Raw genomic sequence first — 15174 nt, 5'->3', positions numbered from 1 at the left:
ACTTGATTTGTATGTTCTTTAATAAGCCAACGTATATCATGAAGTTTTGATTTGATCCTATATATGCTAATCTAGAAGTTCATGAGCCTACCATCCTACCTATTAAAATAGTGTTTGCCATCATATTCACTTAGTGTAGAAGTCGACAACTCAATATGTTCTATTTTTTATAAAGTTTTCAATGCTAGAATTATTTCTAGTCTAAAAAATACTATGTATATGTTTGTGATTATGACATATATATATATATATATATATTTATAAATCATAAATATTTATCATCTAAAATTACATTCCATATCGCGAGAGGAGTCCCTGACGGTCGCCCGAGGAGTCCTTGACGATCGCCGATACGGAGTCCCCGACGATCGCCGATGAGGAGTCTCCGAGGATTGCCGGAGGAGACCCCAACGATCGCCGGTGAAGAGTCCTCAATGGTCACTGGAGGAGTCCTCGACGATCGCTGGTGAGGAGTCCCTAACGATCGCCGGAGGAGTCCCCCACGATCGCCGGAGGAGTCCCCCACAATTGCTGGAAAAGAGTTCCCAACAATCACTAGAGGAGTCCCCGACAAGCACCGATGAAGAGTCCCCAACGATCGCCAAAGGAGTCCCCACCGGTCGCCAGTGAGGAGTCCTTGACAATCGCCGGTGAGGAGTCCCCGACGATCGTCGGTGAGGAGTCCCTGATGATCTTTGGGTGTTCACCTGCAACGCTTATGCTAGAGATAGAAGAGAAGGAGGGTGGGATATTGGAAATGCAATTCGGCTCTCGGGTCCAAATGAACGTGGAATCTGGACCGACCAACTAAACCGTGATTCACACAGACCCTTGTATTCCATTGCGTATTTTATCGACATAATTGTTGGAAATAAGCCCTAGAGGCAATGATAAAATAGTTATTATTATATTTCCTGTTTCAATATAATCGTTTATTATCAATGCTATAATTGTATTGAATGAAAGCATAGATACATGTGTGGATATATAGACAAAACAATGTCCCTAGTAAGCCTCTAGTTGGCTAGCCAGTTGATCAAGGATGGTTAAGGTTTTCTAACCATATGCAAGTGTTGTCACTTGATAACTGAATCACATCATTAGGAGAATGATGTGATGGACAAGACCCAAACTATGAATGTAGAATGTGATTGTGTCATTTTGTCGCTATTGTTTTCTGCGTGTCAAGTATTCATTCCTATGACCATGAGATCATGTAACTCACTGACACCGGAGGAATATCTTGTGTGTATCAAACATCGCAACGTTACTGGGTGACTATAAAGGTGCTCTACAGGTATCTCCAAAGGTGTCCGTTGAGTTAGCATGGATCAAGATTGGGATTTGTCACTCCGTGTGACGGATAGGTATCTCGGGGCCCACTCGGTAATATAACATCACATATAAGCCTTGCAAGCAATGTGACTAAAGTGTTAGTCACGCGATCTTGTATTACGGAACGAGTAAAGAGACTTGCCGGTAACATGATTGAAATAGGTATAGGGATACCGACGATCAAATCTCGGGCAAGTAACATACCGAAGGACAAAGGGAATGATATACGGGATTATATGAACCCTTGGCACAGAGGTTCAACCGATAAGATCTTCGTAGAATATGTAGGATCCAATATGAACATCCAGGTCCCGCTATTGGATATTGGCCGGGGAGTGTCTCAGGTCATGTCTCCATAGTTCACGAACCCGCAGGGTCTGCACACTTAAGGTTCGGTGACGTTGCGGTATAGTTGAGTTATAGGTGTTGGTGACCAATGGTTGTTCGGAGTCCCGGATGAGATCACAGACATCACGGGGGTTTCCGGAATGGTCCAAAAACGAAGATTGATATATAGGATGGTTTCCTTTGGTCTTTGGAAAGATTTCACGCATTACCGGCAGTGTACCGGGAGTGACGAATGGGTTCCGGATCTTCACCGGGAGGGGCCCACCCACCCGGGAGTGAGCCTGGTGGCCCAGGGGTGGCGCACCAGCCCTTAGTGGGCTGGTGAGGCCAGCCCAAGTGGGCTATGGTGCTAGGAAGAAAAAACCAAAGAGAAAAAAAAGGAAAGAGGGAGGTGGGAAGGGAGAGCAGGACTCCTCCTTCCCAAACCGAATTGGAGTTGGAGTCCTCCTCTCCACTCAAACCTATACCTCGTAGTTCTTCCTCTAGATAGGATTTCTGCGGAGCTCGGGCGGAGCCCTGCAGGAATAGATCATCACCATCACCGACGCGCCGTCACACTGCCGGAGAACTCATCTACTTCCCCGTCTCTCTTGCTGGATCAAGAAGGCGGAGATCGTCATCGAGTTGTACGTGTGCTGAACGCGGAGGTGTCGTCCGTTCGGTACTAGATCGGGACGGATCGTGGGACGATAGTGATTTGAATCACGAAGCTGCACCACTACATCAACCGCGTTTCTTAGCGCTTCCCGCTGAGCGATCTACAAGGGTATGTGGATCCGATCTCCCTCTCATAGATGAACATCACCATGATAGGTCTTCGTGCGTGTAGGATTTTTTTTGTTTCCCATGGACGTTCCCTAACAATAATTCCCATGCACGACCGCACACAGCTCATTTAATGTCTAAGTAATTACCGCATTGTCTCATTGAGCACCGGCGGTCAACATTTCTATCGAGAGGAGTGTCCACCACATACACCACCATACAAGTGTGAGGGAGTGTCCACCAACATACACCATGAGATATGAGAGTTCTTTAACGAAGCCTAGACAAACCGATAGTCAACCCATGCTAAATAGTTCCTTGTATAATTGCCGTCGATTTTTAATCTTAGAATCAAGAACACAGGAAATGTCGTGTGAAGACGGGGGGGGGGACGATCTGTGACTGCTATTTGTGCTGGAATGACAGGGGTATATGCAACCATTATCATCACCTATACAAGGATACATCCTTCACCGGCAATCTAAATGATGACTTTGATATTATTACAATATGTAAAGATGGCTTGTATTTTTTGTTAATGAAGTATGACGTGTGATTTTTTACTTTAATTATCCTTTAATTTTCCTTTGTACAATTCGACTAGTGCGTTCCCTGCCATGCATGATTCACTGTCTTGGACAAGTTCCATTTCAAAGAGAAGGATAGTACAGAGCCTAAGATAGCTCACCTAAGAATAGAGCATTACGCTTTTGTTATTAAGGTAAAAAATGAAGAAGATACACATATTTTGGTTGTTCTAACTGGAGAGCATTTTTCAAGGCGTATGGGTTGAATGAGGACATGAACATTACCTTCGATCATGGTAATGATGATGTTCGTGATAATAATATAGAAATTAGGGGGCATGCAAATGACTCGATTCCAGTTCTACCTCCACGTGAGTTTGTCAATAGATTTGTTAGGTAATGTATATTGATTATTGTAGAGTATTTCGTACTCCTCCCTACTAAATTTCTTTATTCAGTTTATTTCTCTGCTACAACAACTACACGACAAATAATAGATCAGACCTACTATAGTTATGACTCCGAGCTTACTTGGTTGGAGAAAAATCATCCGATCTCATCAATTTGTGATGTTCAACATCATGCTAAAAATCACATGACTCGCAACATTTATCATGGATATGTGCCACTAGTGCATCAGTTGAAACCTTATAAGATCATTTTAGACAACTTTGTAAGATTTTTTTACCATTGCTTCACTAGTCCATCTTTTTCACGCATTGTTCTCAAGCAAACTAGTTTGCTAACTATGTTATCATTGCTTATGTTCTTCAACGGGTACTCCCACCAGAGACCGTGCCTAAATGGATGTTTACCAATGGCGATTTGCATTTGGTTAACTTAGGTCCAATTTGGATGAGTTACCCGGGTAAATAGAGAATATCTCGAAGTGAAGAAACCCTGAAAATCAAAGGATGGAGCAAGGCAATAAAAGCATCCACGCAACCACTTGCACAAGCCACAATTTGGAGATATGTTGATCTATATTCTTCAACTGGGAGATGCACGAGTTCACCTTTTTATGCTATTTTACTTAGGAGAGAACAATAGTTAGTGTTTCTAACTTGTGATAACTTGGTCACTTGCTAGTATGATAACAACTAGAATGATGAGGAGTTCACCTTTTTATGCTATTTTACCTAAAATGACAAAGAGCTGTTTAACTATCTAGTATGATAACAACTAGAATGACGAGGAGTTGATTAAGATGATGATGAGTTGTTATATGACATATACTAATACAAATTAGATGAATGCAGGAGAACAAGTTTAATTAGAGGAAAATACGATGTTGCAAATCGCAACATCATATTTTCTTCTAACTCAACTTGGTCTCATGCATCCATCTAATTTGTACTGATGTTGGATGTTGTTCTTCCATAATTTCTACTAATGTTCGACCAAGCACGAAGAAAGAGGCCACTTCTCTATATTCACGACGATGTTGTGTAATGGTTCCTTCATTTCTATATGTAGTAGCATCGAGTTGAATGGAAAACATAAAATAAAATGAAAACCCTAAATAAAAAATAATTGAGTGGTAAACACAAATACAAAAGTAAAACACAAAATGAAACACGACCCCTCCAAAACCCCAACCCCCCTATCAAAACAAAAAAACTAAACCCCACGACTTGGTAGTGCCTAACATGTGGCGGCCTTTAGTCCCTGTTGGTGTTACCAACTTAGACTAAAGGTCCTCCCGTCTGAGAGCTCCACAACGGCCACGTGGAGCTCCTTTAGTCCCGATTCATGGCACAACCGGGACTAAAAAGGGGGGCCTTTAGTCCCGTTGCCCAACCAGGACTAAAGGCCCTTAAAAACCGGGACCAATGTCCCGTTTTCTACTAGTGTGTAAGAACCAGACATGACAAAGAGAGTGTGCCAAATCCGCAAATCCCGTTATGCAACTGCTTCAAGAATGTTGATGGTTTCTTAACATGACTGTGATATCGCCCTTGTAAAGATTTGGGTAATTTTTCCATCTCCATTGCTTGTAGTTAAGGTATCAGGAAAACCATGGCCGCCCTCTTACTTCAGACATTGCCAAGATCCTCTCTTTGTCTACAACATTTGGTTCTCTGAGGTACCGAGGTCCAAATATCGAGATCATGGCAATAACAAATCTTACCATGGCATCTCTGCATGTGCTTTCAGGCAATTGTAGGTATTCGTCCCATGAATCAGCGGCCGTGCACTTCTGGTAACCGGAGGACCCAATCCTTACCATTGCATCCTCTTCAAGATGAAGTAGTCATCAAAGGACCGTATGCCATGGCAAAGATGATCAAAGACATTTTTTCGCATCCGAAAGTGACAACGATAATAGTCATCAAAGTAGTTCCATCAACGTCAAATGGCTGCGCGTGCTATTGTGATTGATCACTCGATGACCCTAGATCGAATCCTTGAAATTTAGAACATGCTCTTCCACAGGCTCCACTTCTGCAAGCACCACCTACGTCATCGTCGCCTTATCTATAGTCCTCCTCGCTGGACATGCCATCCGACTGCTCATCATAGTGCTCGTATAAGTACTTAGTATCTGAATCCATTGCTTCAAAGAAGAAGGGACAAACAAATTAGCATGGACAATTCACCGATCACTTGCTAGGTATGGTCGGTACCGTTGCGGTGGACGATACGTGAGCAGAAGATGAAGGAGAGGAATGGAATCACGACGAACAAGAAGCGTCGTCGAGCCCGGGTATAGCGTTGAGGAGATGTAGTCATCGAGTTTCGGTATGGTTGGGCGGTCGGGATGGTGGAGCGACGGCGGATTCAAGAAAGAAAAAGAATTAGTGAAAGATGAGAGGATGGATGCATGGGGTTCTAGAGAGGTTTTTGCTGGGCCGATGGTGTCGGAGTTCTAGGTGGCTGCTGTTCGGACTCTCGCAAAGCCCCCAAGCTTGTTTCAACTTTGCGGGGAAAAGTGTGTCCGGGCCACTTGATGGACCGACACAGGGTTGTGTTGGATCGGAAAACACGTTCGGACCATGCGGTCTAGATGGTTGCGGGCGGTTTGATGGTATGCTTCGGAGATGCCCCAAGTTCCTATCCCGACTAGACATGGCACGTAATTCAACCAGCTTGTCAACTTCATCCATTTATTCAACTTACTTCTAATTTTCCTTCCTATACCCACTAGCCACATTTATACTCTTCCTACCTTTCTCTTTAAAGTTGATAGTATATAGTTCCATTTGTCCATGTCATTTCTAGTGCCATATGAGAGTTCTAAACAGACTAAAAATGTCAATTAGTTCGGTCCTAAGCAACCAACATTGCTCAAAGGCTCACCTCAAGTGTGTCAATTCATATAGCAGTCTGATAGTCCCACGAGTCCATAGGGTTTCTTCTTTCCCAAAAGTAGGTTATAACTCTGTCCTTGCATTGAATAATGCACACAACCATATAATATTGTATATCCGGTTCATTCAAACATGTCATACAGTAGTATGAAAGGGTGTCTAATTAGTGATCATTCTTGATACCAAGGTCATGCATGTCTAATTAGGATTTTTTTATAGCAATCATTCCTGATACTAAGGTCATGCATGTCTAATTAGTGAATTTGTAGCTTAAATTTTTCTTCATGATAAACGGACAAGAAAAATAAAAAAAAAATGCGTTTAAAAATAAGAAGTAGGTGTAACCGACTAGATTGAGGGGCGCTATTGGGTTAAGAGTTCAGACTAGAGTTGCTCCCTAAAGTGTTCTACTAGTTACGTTTGGACACGACCTAAGATAGACCGTGATCGAAGGGCACATGGTATATCTTTTAGGGATTTGTACTCAAGGATTTGTTTAGGACGACATCTTTAACCTCATAGTTTAAATAATACTAACAAAAGGACCCGTGCGTTGCAACGGGAGAAAAAAAATTATAATCTTCAAGGATGTTGATCATATTACGTCCTTAAAATTCTAGGACATTTCTCGAAATGCATGAACATTTTTTGAATTAGCAAACATTTTTTTCAATTGCACTAAAAAAAATAATACACAAACTTTTTTCTCAAAATCATGGACTTTTATTGTTTTCACCAACATTGTTCTCAAAATTATGAACATTTTTCTGAATATGGAATACTTTTACAAATATCCCGAGCATTTTTTGAATTCAAAAACATTTTATGTTTTCTTCAAAATTCAATTTCAAAATTCTCAGTTATATAAGTTGCAAAAGTTTTTCAAAAGTCGATATTATTTAAATTGTAAAAAAATGGAACAGAAAATGAAAATAAAAAATGAGACTAAAAACAGAGGCATGAACTGTTTTAAAGATTTTTACACGGACTTTTGTTTAAAATTATTGACTTTTTTCATTTTACAGAAATTTTCTAAAAATTTAAACATTTTTTTGTAGATGAAAACTTTTTTCAAAAGTCCTGATTAGTTTTTGAATTCTCAAAAAAATTATGTGTTTTTAATATTTTATTTCAAAATTCTCAGTTTCTTAAATTTAAAAAAAGTTATTTGAAGTTCTAAATTATTTAAAGTAGAAAAAAATGGAACTGAAAAGTAAAATAAAAAACTAAACTAAAAGAACAGGCGGCCACGCATGGGCTGGCCCAAATAGGCGTGCTGCATCTTTTTCCAATGCCTAGAGCGTAATATAGGAGGTGCCTACATGGGCCGGCCCAGTCTGAAGATTTTCCTGTTTGAAACGTTTTCTATGACTTATAAGTGGCAATTGTGGATAATTTTCATCAACTTTATGGACAATGTTAATGATGGACGACAGAAGCACTAATTGCTTTATTAGTAGGTAAAGACTTTACTCTGACGAGATCGGTTGATAGAAATCCCGATTAGAAAGGTGAGGGCGTGGTTTTTCCCGCGTAGGACATATGTCATTTTTTTGTTCTTTTGAAGTGGAGCGGAGGCTTGGGAGTTTGTCCTACAGTTTGCATACGTTTCTCGGAGGAGTATGTGGGCCCGCATTCCCCGAGGCCATCATGGCGGAGATATCCACAACTTCTCAAAGCAAAAGTAGATTCTCGGAGGAGTATGTGGGCCCGCATTCCCCGAGGCCATCATGGCGGAGATATCCACAACTTCTCAAAGCAAAAGTAGAGAAGCTCGTTGTTGTCTATTTCTATAATTAGTACTACCAAATATGCCCGTGCGATGCAACGGGAAAAAACTATTAGATTATATAGATGTGGTAGATATAAAAAAGTATGATTTTATAAACAAAAAATATGATGCTCATCGCAACTTGATTTCTTAAGGCGTCACAACATAATATTTTATAGCTGAGCAAACTACATTTACGAATCCTGTCTGAGCTATAGTGATGAATGATGTACCTCGTCTTAACTTAGCTTAGCGATGCTTACCATAACCACTATTCTTGTATGAGAATAAATATAATTGTGTACAAAACTAATTCATAAAAAGTTGTGTCAATTTGGTTGGGGCTTAGCGTTGTACAAAACACGGAAACCTTTTTTTACCTAACACGAGGGACTACATAAAATCATAAAACGATCTCCACAGATCTCGTAATAAAACCTTTATGTAAGCAAGGGAGAGATAGCAAGGCACGTACGGCATCACAAAAGTTAAAGATGTTGCGTGGGTACTTGGTAGTACGTGGCGCACAACACATATGAAACGCCACGTGTAGCATTGCCTAGAAAAAAGGCCACATGTAGCATCGCAACCAAACACTTGGTCTGCATGTGCCCATGTTTCCTTTGGTCAAAAAGATGACTCCACCTGGGAGCAGAGGAGACAGTCAGAGACCACCTGTTCGCCGTCTCTCCATGCACGGCGCCACGCGCGCTCCTTCCAAACTCCGCCAACGCATCCATCTCCGCCGCCCCCAACTCCCGCCGCCGCATTTACTCCCACCCGCCGCGGTTTTTGGCTACTTAAGTACTTGGCGTCCGCAGTAACGCGTCCACGGAGCAGCCTGGAATGAGCTCTACTTGATCCCCTTTGACCGGCCAAGGGGAATGGTGAAGCTCGCGACGGCGAGGGAGGCGCGGCTGTACGGGCCGGCGCTGGCAGTGCGCCGGTGGGAGTACATCAACGCCGGCGCGTACATGTTCGGGACCCTGCTCCTGGCCGCGGGGCTCGCGGCGCTGTGCGCGTCCGAGGGCGGTGTTGGCCCCAGGGACGTCGGGCTCGCCGTGGCCGTGGTGGCGGCCGTGAACGCGCACGACCTGGGGGCGCACCTTGCCGGCGTGGACTGCCGCATGGGCCTCGCCCGGTTCGACCCCCAGCTCGGCCTCGTCGAGCTCCTCGCCCCTGCGCTCCACATCGCCGGCTGCGCCCTCGCCATCGTCGGCCTCGTGCTGCAGCTCTTCTCCAAGGTGAGTGAGTGTGCACCGTCGACAACCACAATCACCGATGAGCTCGGCGATCGCTTCAACTGACCGACTGCTGCATTTTCGTGTTGATGGTGGAGCAGGGCGACAGGTTAGAGAGGCGTGCGGCCGACGCCCTGCTCGCCGGCGCGGTGCTCTGGATCCTAGGCTAAGTGCTCAGCTCGTGCCAGATGTACGAGCGCGCCGATGGCCGCGCGCAGCTACTGCAGTCCAGCGTGCAGGTCCCGGTCCTCCTCGGCAGCGTGCTCTTCCTCGTCGCGGCGGTCCTCCACCGCCACGGTGAGCCCACCCTGCCAGGCGAGAGCGAGAGGTGGATTAGCCTGTGCGGGAGCGTGCCGTGGGTGGCGGGCGCACTGTTCAACGTGCTCAAGGTGTTTGTGATGCACCAGAGCGACGCGCCGCGGCAGCGCGTAGGAGCGGCTCGCCCGGGACCGTGAGGGCCGCGTGCCGCTCGTCTGGAGGTCAGCGGCGCCGCCGACTGAGCTGCGCTGACAGTCGTGGAGCCCAAGCCCAAGCCAGCCGGCCCGTTACTTTGTTCCACCATTGCTCGCACGATCAAGATGGTAATTAGGTGGCTGGTGCGCCGAGGTATACGGGGCGGCCGACGCCGGTGAAACTATGTTGGAGTATCTGATAGGTGTTAGCAGACTTATCCGTTGATTGTTCTCTTTGTTTTGTCCACGCCCGTCGATCTGGCGGGCTATGTCAAGGAGCAGGCTTTCGTCGGGTTCTCCGCATCCACGCAAGGGAGCACGGAGATCCACGCCATCGAGTGGTGGAGCTTCTGGACCCCGTCGCCGCCTTCCCCAGCGCCGTCCAAGCCGCCGCCAGTAGTGCCCGTTTTGGGTGCTCCCCCTCCGGCGAGCCCCCTCAACCCGAAGCTTCCATCCGCTCCGCAGCTCCCGGACATCACGCCGTCGGCGACACCAGCGGCGGTTTCGGCACCGCCGACCAGCTGAGTTACTGCCGCGAGCGCCGCGGCTAATTCGATTGTTCGGAAGAATGCCAAGACGCCGCACCCGGCTGCACATGGGGCCGTGGTGGAGGAGGCGCCGGGCGGGCGCGCAGGGGGCGCAGATCCACCCCATCCCTCGACCGGTGGAGGACAGGGGCTGTTTTGAAAAACAAAACATTTTTTCCACTTAAGAAAGGACTGCGGGTTGATTAACTGAAAACGGAGGGACTTTTTCGTAAAAGTGCCACGACGGACGACCAGAAACCCTATTTGCTTTATTATTAGAGAGAGATTGAAATTTTCAATCGTTAATGTGTGACGTGATATCAATCATTTATTGATGTTGATCGAGTGGTCTAGCTGTCTCGGGTTCACGTCTACTCTATCTTGATTATACCTAGTTGTGTCTACTTCTTTTGGAACCAGCAACACTTCAGTGTAATCAGAGGGTGCTTGGACACGAGTAACTAAAACTAGTCTGACTAAAAATAGTCTCTTTAAGAGGTTAAAGTTCCAATGACCCCTGATTAAAGAGAGACTAAAACTAGTCTTGAGGCTAAAATCTTTTAGTAAGGGGTACCCCTACTAAAATGTGGATTAGTTCTCTCTCTCCTCATTTAACTCCTCTCCTTTCACACATGCGAGTTCTGAATTAGAGGATTTGGGGAATAATAAATGCTCATTAACTTGATGTTACTCTCTTTAGTATTTGGATCCAAACATAGATGAGGCTAGCAAGTTTTAGTCTCACTACTTTTAGTCATGGGACTAAAACGTATCCAAGCACCCTCTCAATCCACACAAGAAGCTCTCAAACAAGACATCCAGACGTGCGCCACGAGGCCTCATTGATGCCCTCACATAATTTGAATCATGAGTATATTGACTGAAAAAAGAAACATCACCCGAAACAAGAGCTTGCTCGTATTTTGTTCCTTACGTAGTGTCGTGCAATTGGCATTCCGACTTACGTGTTTTGCACGTACTGGAACTACTAGTGCCACATGATTTAAAAAGCCTTCATACACGCGTCAAATTATCACGTGGGCTTCTTATAGAAATGTGCTACACCATATACCCATGCGTGTGTATGAGGGAACGAGTGCGTGCGTTCACCTCTTCTCTTAGTACATGTAGTCCACACCTAGTGCGTGCACTTCTTCTCTTTGTACATGTACTCCACCACCTAGTGCGTGCGTTATATATATATATACATTCTACCACCTATGAGTAATTACCCCACGTGTCTTCATATACTATCATGTGGTAGTTTATACGCTAATTAATTATTTTAAGTATGTTGATATGCTATATATAAGATACTTTCAACTGAGTTATATGAAAAAAATTGCAAGTTGACCCATGTTTTAATTATATTTGTGAAATACATATATATTTGTACGTAAAAAGGAGCATACTTAAAATACGAGACATACTATCAAAAAGTAGTACATATACTCCCTCCGTTCCAAAATAAGTGTCTCAAGCTTAGTACAATTTTGTACTAGAGCTAGTACAAAGTTAAGACAGTTATTTTGGGACGGAGGGAGTACTTCCTAAATATTCTTATATACTACATACTACGCGTACATACTCTTCGAGTTGATAGATAGTACATACAACATACACAACTCAAAGTGGTGGTATATATATATATATATATATATATATATATATATAGAGAGAGAGAGAGAGAGGTGCGAGAGTCCTATATACATATGTTTGTGTGAAAGAGAGGCCTAAATACATATGTATATGTGTAGGAGGGTGATATACAAGAAGAGAAGGGAGGAATAATCGTTTACGCGAGATGTCGATAGAGACAGAGAAAGGGAAGAACTGTATGAGCGCACATGCGCAAGGAAAGAGGGGCGGGGGGGGGGGGGGGGCGCTCGAAGATGGTGCGAGAGGCCAACTAGACGGAGACAAGGAAGGAGTGTACAAGTGTAAGATCAATAGAGAGAGGGGACAAGAATGTGCACGGATGCGCGTGTCTGATCAAGAGATAAAGTCGAATGCATGGATGATGAGAGGGGGAGGGACAATTAATGTGTGTGTGGTAGGCGGTCGTATCTAGAGAGGCTGTAGTTTGGTCAACATGTACGTGAGAAAAGAGGGGGAGACCTAACTAGAGATATGTATCGATCATTTTGTGTGGGGAAATCACGAGAGACCTAGCGACATATAGAGGGAAATCGATTGGTGCACATGCATATGTTAGAGATAAAGAACGCCCAGAGTGAAACAGAGAGGGAGAGGTGTTTGTGTGTGTGTGTGGGGGGGGGGGGTTCCAGCTAGCTAGCTAAGAGATGGTGCGGGAGGCCTAATATCTAGTTAGAGGAAGTGTACGAGTGCGAGATTGATAATAAGAGAGGGGGTGATGTGCGAACACACCTCCGAGTTAGGGCGGGAGGCATGGATGGTGAGCGGAGGGAGGGACTATGTGTACATGTTTTAGGCAGACCTAGCTAGGGGTATATAATTGAGCGTGCGTGGGAAAGAGAGAGATGGAGACCTAGAAAGATAATGCGAGACCGGCCTAAATAAAGAGAACGTGTGTGCGCGATGGAGATGATGCCGAGTAGGGAGTGAGTGTGCATGATGCGTGCATGATGCACGATAGAAAAGATAGTGGTATCGAAAAAGACAGTATGAGTGTGTGTGGGTGTGAAAGGCTCACAAAGATCATAATAAATATAAGAGTGGATTCAAATATTTGAATAATAGATTATGATGATTATAACCCATGCATGAATGAACATAATGGACATATGCGTGGTGTGATTTTGAATCAAACATGATATACTATATACACATCGAACAAGCTGAAATTGATTTCAATTTGAGATACCGATGAGAGGCATCGTTTAACCACATTGCATTCGTACATGGACATAACTATTCGAATTTGAGATAATATGTGGCTTTCACAGGTAATATCTAAATGTTGTGTGTGTGGGGGGGACCATGCATTTTGTGTGTGTGTGTGGGGGACCATGCATTTTGTGTGTTAAAAACATTATACATATAAAAATAGGGTTTAGATTATTCCGAACGTCTATTTGGAGCACTAAATGTACTATGAGTTGAATAAAACGGAAAATGGATACAAATATTTGAATTGGACATCATATGGTATATGTAGTTCATATTTAAATAGGATTACTAATACATGCATGTCGTGTGTAATCAAGATAATATTTAAATGATGGTATAACTTGACAAAAATTGTATTCAAGTAGGAAACATTTATTCGAATGTAGTCTATATGGTAGATGACAATATATATACATTGGATGAACTAAAATGTACATCTGAAATGGAAGATCCAAATGTAGGACTACATCGATTATACACCGCAAAATCACCTAACGATATATTCGAATTCAGCATAACACGGATTCATAATTTGAAATTCAAGATCGCGGCGTTTGTAATCATATAAAATGGGACATGACTCTCTCTTGTGGTGCGAATTGATTTGTTTGTTGTTGACCGAAATGATTTGGTACTGTACATGGTATGCTTGTTCCCCCAATTTTTTAGTTTTTGTTGTTGCTTTTGAATGTTATTTGTAGTAATATAGATAAATGGAACATGACCCTCTCTTGTTTGGTGTCAATTGTATTTTGTTTTTATTTTTGTACACGTTAAGATTGTTCTCTCTAAATTTGAAGCCGCGCCTTGTTATCACAAATTTCAAGCTATCTCTTTGTGTCTCGTGCTACAAAAACTCCTCCCTCTTCAACCCGCGCCTTGTAATCCCAAAATTTCAATGCGCCGTAAATCTCCCCCTCCTTCGAAATCAGCCGCGCCTCCCAGACACACGAAATCCCCCTTCTATCGTGTAAGTACCGAGAGTATGTCGACCAGGGGGTGAATGGGAAATTCAAAATTTATTGCTGAGAATAAACCCTTAACACAACAACGAAGATGAAAGAGCAAGTAGACTACTGAAGAAGAACTTAAGCTAAGAAGTAGCAAAGGTAATCTTAAATGGGGTATTAAGTAAAGTTCTTGAGGAAGCGATCAACAATAACCTTCGCGTAGTGGCTGATGGCATTCACATATACAAGGGCAGCACAACAATACAGAACTTCAATTAACATGGCATGACAATTAGTAACAAGGAGAGAGACAACTACTTGCCCGAGAATATACAAAAGTTAATGACTAAAGGGTATCTAGGCAGGATACACGAGACAAATGAAGAGGCTCAAAAAGGAATACAAGTTGAGTGCACGTAATCAGGGTAACTATCGCGGGGCACAAGTAGAGTCAAGAAAGTGAACCAAAGGTACTCGATGGTGGTAGTGTTGGGAACGTCGCATGGGAAACAAAAAATTTCCTATGCACATGCAAGACCTATCATGGTGATGAACATCTATGAGAGATTGGATCCACATACCCTTGTAGATCGCTAAGCAGGAAGCGTTAAGGAAAGCGGTTGATGTAGTCGAACGTCTTAGCGATCCGAATCGCAAGCGTCCCACGAACTCCATCACGATCTAGTACCGAACGGACGACACCTCCGCGTTCAGCACACATACAGCTCGATGACGATCTCCGCCTTCTTGATCCAGCAAGAAGACGAAGAGGTAGATAAATTCTCCAGCAGCACGATGACATGGCGGTGATGGTGGTGGAGCTACTCCGGCAGGGATTTGTCGTGCCGTACCGAACTAGCTAAGGGGTGTCACGAAGTGTTGGAGGGAGAGAGGGCGGCACTATGGCTTGGGGTGCAAAAAGCCTCTCGAACCTCCACTATATATAGGTGGAACAAGAGGGAGGGTTGCCTTGCCTCCTAGTCAAAGTAGGAGGGTTCGGCCGAGCCAAGGCAGGAGTCCTCCTCCAATTTGGTTTGGTGGAGGACTCCCTTCCCACTTGTCCACCTCCTTCCTTT

At 44.0% G+C, this 15174-nt stretch overlaps 1 pseudogene; it reads left to right on the top strand.

Moving 5' to 3' along the window:
• Positions 1-8941: 8941 nt before the first annotated feature.
• On the top strand, positions 8942-9808 carry LOC123395264 (annotated as a pseudogene).
• Positions 9809-15174: the final 5366 nt, after the last annotated feature.

The sequence above is a fragment of the Hordeum vulgare genome, chromosome 5H, assembly GCF_904849725.1.
Source record: "Hordeum vulgare subsp. vulgare chromosome 5H, MorexV3_pseudomolecules_assembly, whole genome shotgun sequence".
Classification (NCBI taxonomy): Eukaryota; Viridiplantae; Streptophyta; class Magnoliopsida; order Poales; family Poaceae; genus Hordeum; species Hordeum vulgare.
This window is presented reverse-complemented; position numbering and strand designations above follow the sequence as displayed.